This window comes from Colobus angolensis, unplaced genomic scaffold (genome assembly GCF_000951035.1).
Source record: "Colobus angolensis palliatus isolate OR3802 unplaced genomic scaffold, Cang.pa_1.0 Scaffold214, whole genome shotgun sequence".
Classification (NCBI taxonomy): domain Eukaryota; kingdom Metazoa; phylum Chordata; class Mammalia; order Primates; family Cercopithecidae; genus Colobus; species Colobus angolensis.
This window is the reverse complement of record NW_012115311.1, coordinates 5160563-5169408: the sequence shown is the minus strand read 5'-3', so window position 1 is coordinate 5169408 and position 8846 is coordinate 5160563.

The following is an 8846-nucleotide window of genomic DNA, read 5'->3' as shown; positions in this document are numbered from 1 at the left end:
TATTAAAAATTGTAGGCCCTCAAGTTGTGTAGCTGCTGGGAGCCTTAGGGATCCTAGGAGCTGCCGTGCTGCAGGCAGCAGAATATGTCTGAACTGGGCGGGCGGGTGGCAGGGGCTGTCTGTGAAATTAGGCACACATGTGAGCTCAGACATGGAATGTGGAGGAACTCAAGCTGCCCCTGAAAACAAAACAATCAAACTGCAGCTCCTTAAGAGTAAGAATTTTAATTTAATTTTGAAAATAAATGGCCCACAGGGTAAACACTGAACTTACTCAACCTACAGGAGGCCACTGCATCAACATGCCACGGTCTTCCCATAGCAACCGAATCATTCCTTGTTCAAAACATTTAATCATCTTAAGCAGTGGGGCTTCAGCACACCCTTTGGTTGAATTGTGCAGTCAGCACTCCCCAGTGACTAGAATGGGGGAAAGAATCCACTATTTGCACAGGGTTTATCTTTATCATTCTAAAATGCTGAGTGAGTGGAGATCTGGGAATGAAAATCGGAAGGCTGCTGCTTCCTTTAATGCATAAGCCTCACTGAAATCAGACCACATTTAACTATTTATATATCAAAAACGTCCCCGAACACCATAAGACCAGCACAGAGTGGCTGCCCTAAAATGTATAATTAGTGAAAAATTTACCTCTGCTTCCATTTAAATCATGGCAGTGGGTTGGGTGTCATCACATAGTATAAAAACTGGACTAGATAAACTGCTATTTTAGAGCATTATTAGCATTCTCTGAGTAGATATATATGTGATCATATACTCCCAATTAAAAGTCATATGAAAGCTACACAGGATCAACAGAGGCATCTATATTATCACTTCTGCTCTTTGACTAATCTTATGCTGCTTTGGTTACAGAGAGAAAAAAGGACATGGGTGAAGTGATTTTTTTTTTAAATAAAAGAACAAATTTGCCACACAACAGAACAATCTGAGTATGATCTGTCCTCGGGGTATCTTTATATCCTTTCCTTGTGAAACAGATATAAAGACTTCTGACAGCAAAACTACTTTAAAAATCAAATCAAATCAAATCTACAGGCACACTCCCATTCCTCCCCTGCTGCAATGGTTCTTGCTGTCAATGTTTAGTAGAGAAATTAAGAGCCACATTCAAAGATGGAAAACAAGATTTGTCATTAGAAGCTTGCCAAGGTAACAGAATGTACAACTTGAGATGAATTCGTGTTGTTTAAGAAGTTCAGAAAGGTTGGAAGATGGTTTTATAAATAAAGAAGTGGAGTCCATTGAAAGCCTGGTTCTTTGATTTTTTTCCAGTGAGGTGATTTATAATCTCTTCTAGAGAAGAAGCTTTTCCTAGGAATTTTAAGCATACACCACACACACACAGAGATGTATAGAGAGACATATTTACATATAAATATATCACTCCTTTTCTGTACATTCTCTCTGAAGCAGGGTCAGTAATGTGTGACCCAAACATCAGCCTCTCCCCAGCCCTGCAAGGGTCACCTCCTTCTTGGACAGTAAGTCCCACATTTCCCAGATGAAAAGAATGATCTGGGTGCTTCGACAATATAGAGGATCCCACGCCATGCCCCAGACCTTCAGGAGTGGAGCCCAGGGTATTTCTGAATATTTTTAACAACGACTTCAGGTGATGCTGACGATCAGTGGGGAAACTGGCAGAGGGAGGATCACATATATTGTGCTTATGTATTTGCAGAGGACAGGGGTCTTATCTCTCAGCTACTGCCCTTGTAACTGCAGTTGCTCCAAGCTGAGCATCCCCTGCACAGCTCAAAACCCTCACTGGGACCTACTTTGCTGCTTGAGTCTGAACCCAGCCACTCTCCTCCTCAATGGAAAGCCGCTGCTGTCGTAATAAACTTGGTGGAAGAGGGAAGAGCAAAAAGTCACATCTCTTTCTTGTCCCGTCTCTTAATTCCCCACAAGATGATATGCATATAATAGACAAGGTTAGAGGACTAGGCATAGCTGACAGGATTTATAAGATGAGAGAAAATATTTTACATTGAGTACTAAGTAAGACTATTCCCACAGTCCAAAGGAAAACAAGAACATAACTAGGAAAACGTTACCTAGGAGAAGCACCAGTTTCTAAACTTGCTCCCCTGTCTTGAAGTATGCCTCCCATCCGTCTGAGAGACGCTGCCACTTCAGTCTAATGCCAGGTCCCACTCTCCCACTCTCTTTTAGAAAGTCCCCTGGGATACATTCCTATCAGTCCAACACCCTGGACCTAAGATTTCAGAGAGCCTGAGTTATTCAACAGAGAATACTCCCAGGCTGTGCGTGAATGGGTGTGGTATGGATGGAGTCCTGGAGGGAGGTCTGTAGCAGAGGAGTTCATGGTAGGCTCTGGATCTCCCAGAACCAGCTCTCTGCAGTATCTCTCTATCAGTGAGAGGACAACTGTGCTTCTCTTGGTTCCTGGTTATCCAGCTAGCCCAAGCATGCATCTGTGTGCACGAACACACATACACATACACACAGAAACTCACAGACACATGCTCTTCACCCACACACCATCCAGGAACAAACAATAATCCAGTGTTCAAAGACAGTACCTCAGTTTTCAAAGTCCACTTACTTCGATTTTACCCTGCCTTCAGTGATGAGCCAAGAACAGTAATTCCCTCTTACTCATCCTTCTCCTTCAAAACCATGCCTAAACATCTACGACTTTGTAGGAAACATTTCCTACTAATACTGCTTTTCATAGCAACAGAGCCCACTGGCCCCTGCAGTCACTTCTGACTGTGCAGAGACCTCATCAAACCATTGCAAGCATAGCTTTTCTTCATGTTGGATTGGGTCCACTCTGGGTTACGGTGTTTGTCACCCTGGACACTGTAATAAGACATTATTATCAATGGGAATTTATTAAATAAATGAATACAAGTGGTGTTTAGTTTTCTGTTCCTGTGTTAGTTTACTGAGGATAATGGCTTCCAGCTCCATCCACGTCCCGGCAAAGACATGATATTGTTCCTTTTTATAGCTACATAGTATTCCATGGTGTATATGTACCGCATTTTCTTTACCCAGTCTATTATTGATTGGCATTTGGGTTTATTCCTTACCTATGTAACAAACCTGCACATCCTGCACACGTACCTCAGAACTTAAAATAAGAATTAAAATTAAAATAATAAAATAAAATAAATGAATACAACCTTTGGCACTAGATAAAACAGACAGATAGAGTTCCTGCCCTCATGGAGCTTATAATCTAGTAAGGAAGATACAAAAACAAATGAGCAAACAATATGTATAATTGCAATTGCAATTAGCACTATGAAGAGAATAAAATTGTGAAACAATAAACAACAAGGGAAACTCCCCAGACACGTGGTCAGAGACGGCCTTCCTGATGAGGTCATAGTATTTGAAGGGTGTTGAGAAGAGTCCTCTCCACAAAGGGATAGCGTCTACAAAGGCCCTGTGGCAGGGAAAGGCTAGACTTGTGAACAGAAAAGTCAGAGTGCTGGGATGCAGAGCATGAGGCTGGAGAGGTGGGCAGGATAGGCTACGCAGGAACTGGTAGGTTAAAGTAATAACTTGGATCTTATTCAGAGGGTGAGAAGAATCCATTGAAGGATTTTAAGCAGGTAAGTTATATAATTGAATTTTTGTTTCAGAAAGATGACTGTAGATGCTTTGTAGAAAATAAACCAGAGACGGACAAAAAGTCCTATTCAGATCCACCCTGGGTGGGGTATGGGAGTGGGTGGAGAGTTGTTCTCCCAGCTACAAATATCTGCTCATCTTCTAGCCATGGAAACGGCCTGAGCTGAGAATGAGTGTTGCCACACACCCCCCTCCCTACGCCTCCCGTTTCTACCACGCACTCACCTCCCTCTCTCCCTCTCCTGGTCTCTCTGTCTCTGTCTGTCTCTCTCTCTCTCTCTCATACACACACACACACACCTTCTCAGATTCTTCTCTCCTCACCTAATGTGTCCCTATTTGGCCCTCATTTAAGTATTTCAATCATGTTTCAGTCCATGTAACTATTACTCCAGTACTTTTAACATGATGTGTGACTAATATTGTAATGAAACTCTAATACTGCAGCAAAGTTGAAGCACTGAAAATTGTTGCTCTTTTTAAAATTCCATTCTCAAAACAGCTATTATTGTTGATGCGCTATATAGCTCATTCCTATGATTCCAGGCTCTTGTGGAGAGTTGACATTTTTGGGTGGTTTCTCCTTGGTTGTCTATCTGCCCTGTTTAGTTAATGCTATGTGCCTTAAGACACAGAATTTGGATTCAGACCAAGACCTAAATGTTAACTCTACAACCTTAGGCAACCTTCTGAGCCTCCAGATATTGGTAACTAGAAGAGAATAATAACCTCCTTACAATGTTGTGAGAAGTAAGAAACTATGTGTGTTAACAGTGGAGGGTGTCCAGGTTCTCGGAATCTTGAACAAAAAATTGGACAAAATGCACAAACAAAACAAGGAAGAAATGAAGGGTTTTAATGTAAAGGAAAGTACACTCCACCGTGTGGGAGTGGGTCTGAGCATAGGGGCTCAAAGGCCCCATTATTTAGAATTTTGGGGAGTTCCAATATCCTGTAGAGGATTGGGGTGCACAGTATATACATGAAGAGGATGAAGTAAAGTTGTAAAGTCATTTACTTGGCCTATGCCCTATGGAGAGGATATTTCCTGTCATAGCTGAAGTATGAATTGTCCTTATGTTTCCTGCCTCCAGACCCTATTTTCCTGCCTCATCTCCCAGAGAGAGGTGATCCCGTAAATCTTTATGGGAGGCAGAGGGACTGATGATCTTTTTTGGTAACTGCTTCATGCTGGCTTGGGGCATAGTCCCTACCTATTGGGGATCACAGAACTCTCCCTGCTCTGTCTAGTGGAGGCAAGGTAGCATCTTGATGTCCAAGGGTGGTGTCTTCACCTGGAAATGGCTGGAACCTTTGTTGCATCATCATCCGAAGCTTGACGGTCTCCAGGCAAGAGGAAATGAATTTGGTTAAAAGATTTAATGGGAACTTCAAGGGGTGGATACCTACGTTGTCAGAAATGTTTGCTATAGAGATTTGCAGAAGAAAAAAACCAAAAGCTTGTCTGTTGTAGAATCCATGCATTTCCATAAAGTCTGAGCACAAACAACTCCATCTGGATTTGGTTTGGTCTGTTGGGGCCCAGAGCATGAGTGCATGAGCTTAGTCCAAAACAATGGCCTCCCAGAATTTTGTTTTAAAAATTCCCCCTTTTTGGTCAGGTTCTCACTTAGGTGAGTATGTGACCAAAACTTAGGGCTTCAGTGTCACTCTCAGTTACCATCATTTTGGGTTTCCAGTCTCAGCACACCATTCATAGGTTACGGTGTCCTCATGGTTGCACATTTCTTTCAGCTCTTATCATTCCAGTTGAAGAGAGACCATTTGATGTTCTAGAGATGGCTGCATGCAAGCATTTAAAACCTTTGAGGGAATACAGTGCACCAGGAAGACTATTATTATCACTACTAGAAGGAAAATACCCAGAGTTCAGAGTATGCTCCTTAACCAGGGTCCCTAGAAACCAAACCACCTACACTTCCCTAGGTTAAAGAATGAGCCAGATGAAGAGTCTACTCACTTGACTAAGTGGTCTTTTCATTCATCCCCTACAACTGAATTTTCATAATCTGCATTTGACGTACTTCTCCATAGGCCACAAGTGTCAGCAGCCACATAGGAACTTCTTCGTTTAGCCAATTCTATTACTTAGCATAACTTTCACAAGAGAATTTAAAATCTGTTGTGTATAACGATAGCCTTTAAAGTAGAATTTGCTATAGAGCCTATCATGAGGGATACATTTCTAATCATTGCTTCTTTTACTTTAAACCATGGAAAAAAGACCCAACAAATGATACCCTTCTAGAAGAGTGAAAGCCTCCTGGCAATGTTCTCTTTAACCCATGACGTGGGTTAAGAGGGGTGAACCAATGTTTTGTTTTCAACTGATTATGAGGCAACGTATGAACCACTAAAGTTTCCTGCATTGGGCCTTCATCTTCTATCTATCAAAGTAGAAGGTTATCCATGTATAAGGCTGGCTGCAAACTTCTTTACAAATAAAAGTATACCCCATAAGTGCACATAACAGACCCGAAAAAGGATGGAAAAACACTTCGGTTGTTGTAGAGACATAAGCAGGAAAAAAATATTCAAAGATAAGAGTTTCATGATAGTAGAAGTCTCACTCTGTGAACTTAGGAAAGCTGTTTGCTTCAAGGATGCCATCTTCTTCTTGGGAGAAATTTCTCTGGTTAACTTTACCTCGATGGTTCCAATGGGTGCACAGTTCCAAAAGTGTAGAGGGACCCTTTTCACTTGCGAGACCATGAACTCAAAACCCAAGGTCCTCAAGTTTAGTTGCAGTGAGGATAGTAAGGATAGTCTTTCTCTGGTGTTATAAGAAGATTCAAACCATAAAAAGCTTTTTCACCTAGTTAAAATACACTGTAGCATAACAATCTACTGTTATAACATCAGCCCTCTTGCATGGGAAAGCTTATATACAACCAGAAAACATGCACTGGAAATAATCATTGAAAGAAATCCCTTTATGAAATGTTTAAATGGCCCACAAGGTGACCAAATGCACATGAAACTTTAATTGTCTTCCCAGGAATATGGGACCAAGCATTGGTTATAAACTATTTTAAAAATTTCAGTATCAGCTGGTTTAACTTGAAAGTCTGACAACGTATTTTCTTGGTATTTAATTAATTTTTGTTCTACTTGGGTTAGTAGCTTTATACAAGGATATTTAGTTATTTCTGTGGTTTAAAATAACTTAACATAATAACCATAATTATCATTGATGGCATGTACTATTTTAGAAATCCCATACAATTTTGGAACCTATATTAGTATTATTCACAAACATATAACCTAAAGAAGACTGAACATCATTTTGGAAATCCCATATACCTAAAGACATCAAATAATCCTGTTTACCTCCTTTCTGAATGTTTTCAGGGGCCCTCTGATCCATCGAGAAAGCCAGGCATTAGGAAAGACAATTTTGAAACTGAAGTTTGATTTTGGAATTCCAGATTATTTATTTTGCCAAAATAATGACTCAGAAATTTTAAAATAGTAAAAATCTTTTACAAAACACGCATACACACACACACACACACTTTCTACTGTTCTTACACACCTTGCATGTAAAACTGTTTCCAGTAGTCTTAATTGCATGTTACAATGGCAACTCTTAGCAATTTTAACTTTAATGTAAAACCTGCTAAATTACGTTCTGATAAGGTTTGACTGTTTCCAGCATAATTAGGGGTGTGGCCAACTTCTCATGTCCCTAGGCCTTACCTAGCTGGAAAGCAGTCAAGTTAAACAATTTTCAAAAGCCAAAGAAGCAGTTTATGACCTTAAAGCATTTAGCAAACCTAATATTTGAACATAATTTAGACCACATGTTTACATTTTAAAGACATTGTATTTTCCCAATAATCTTTAAAATTCTCTTTACTTCCCAAAGATTGCTAAAGTCATGTGAACTAAAAGGCATTAGGCTTTCTACTTTCCTGATGAAATATTTGATTTAAGCTCTTATTATTATTAAACCAATTAATTTAAAACTTTACAGAGGAAATTAACCAGTTTTCACAGAGAGAAAGAGGCCAGAGACTCGCTGGTGAGAAATTCTTACCCTTTAGCTGGCACGCTGGGTTTCAGGGTTCTTTCTCTCTGAGTGGCCCTAGGAACTATGCCCTAAGGAGACGATATTTCCTGTCATAGCTGAAGTGTGAATTGGTCTTATGTTCTCTGCCTCCAGACCCTATTTTCCTGCCTTATATGTAAACTGTGTAGTTCACATACTTGGGGAGTAATATCATGTATGCAAATGTTAAGCAAACATCATTAAATTTGACTTCTGAAGATTCACCTTTTCCCATTATTTCTGCCCACCACCTACTTTGTCTGCCTTCGTGCATCCAATTCCTCTTCCTCTCTCCCTTTCTTAGCACACCTGCCCTAGTCTCTCTTTTGCTGAGCCCTTACTGCTCTGCTGTCATCTTCCTGCTTTCGCCTACCCTCTATCTGTGTCTCGCCATGACCTCAGCAAGGATGCATGGGGGGAGAACTCTTTGAAATAGTTTCTCCCAATGGCAATATCTACTTATTTCAGTCTATCCCCTTTCCAAGGACTGAGGGTGTTGGGAACAGAGTCATGTGCCATAATACAAGTAACAGTGGTGGAGAAACAAATCAGAAACAAGGGCTGCCAGCAAGCACCCTGTGGCTTATGAGGCATAATGAAGGTTCTGAGGGATTTGGGGTTATGATCAAACTTGAACTGATCCTAGGAAAGTCGGACTGGGATGCAACAGTGCTGGAGAAATCAGACATCATGCTCTCTGTCTATATGTTCAAATTCTCCAGAGCTGGTCCGATTCACCAGCACCACTGTGCCTCCAGTTCAGCTGCACAGCACATTGCTGATTCTCAAACTGGCCTTATTTTCTTAATTTAGAGTAGTCATCACACTACTTATCCCTAGCATTCAACAGCACTTCTTGAAGGAAATTTGCACATTGTTATTTAAGGCTTACCAAATTTCAAAAAAAAAAAAAAACTTTCTTTGTAATAAAATTCACTCACCCCCAAAGATGTAGTAACTCTGATGATTCAGAAGCTCATTCAAGATCTTCCAGTGCCTCAAACTTATTATTACATACATGATTTTTTTGCTCCCTATGCATAGATGCCAGTCTAGAGGGAATTCTGCTTAATAAAATTCCAGATTAGTCTACTATAATACAAGTTATAATAACATTAAAAGTATTTAAACATGCTTATT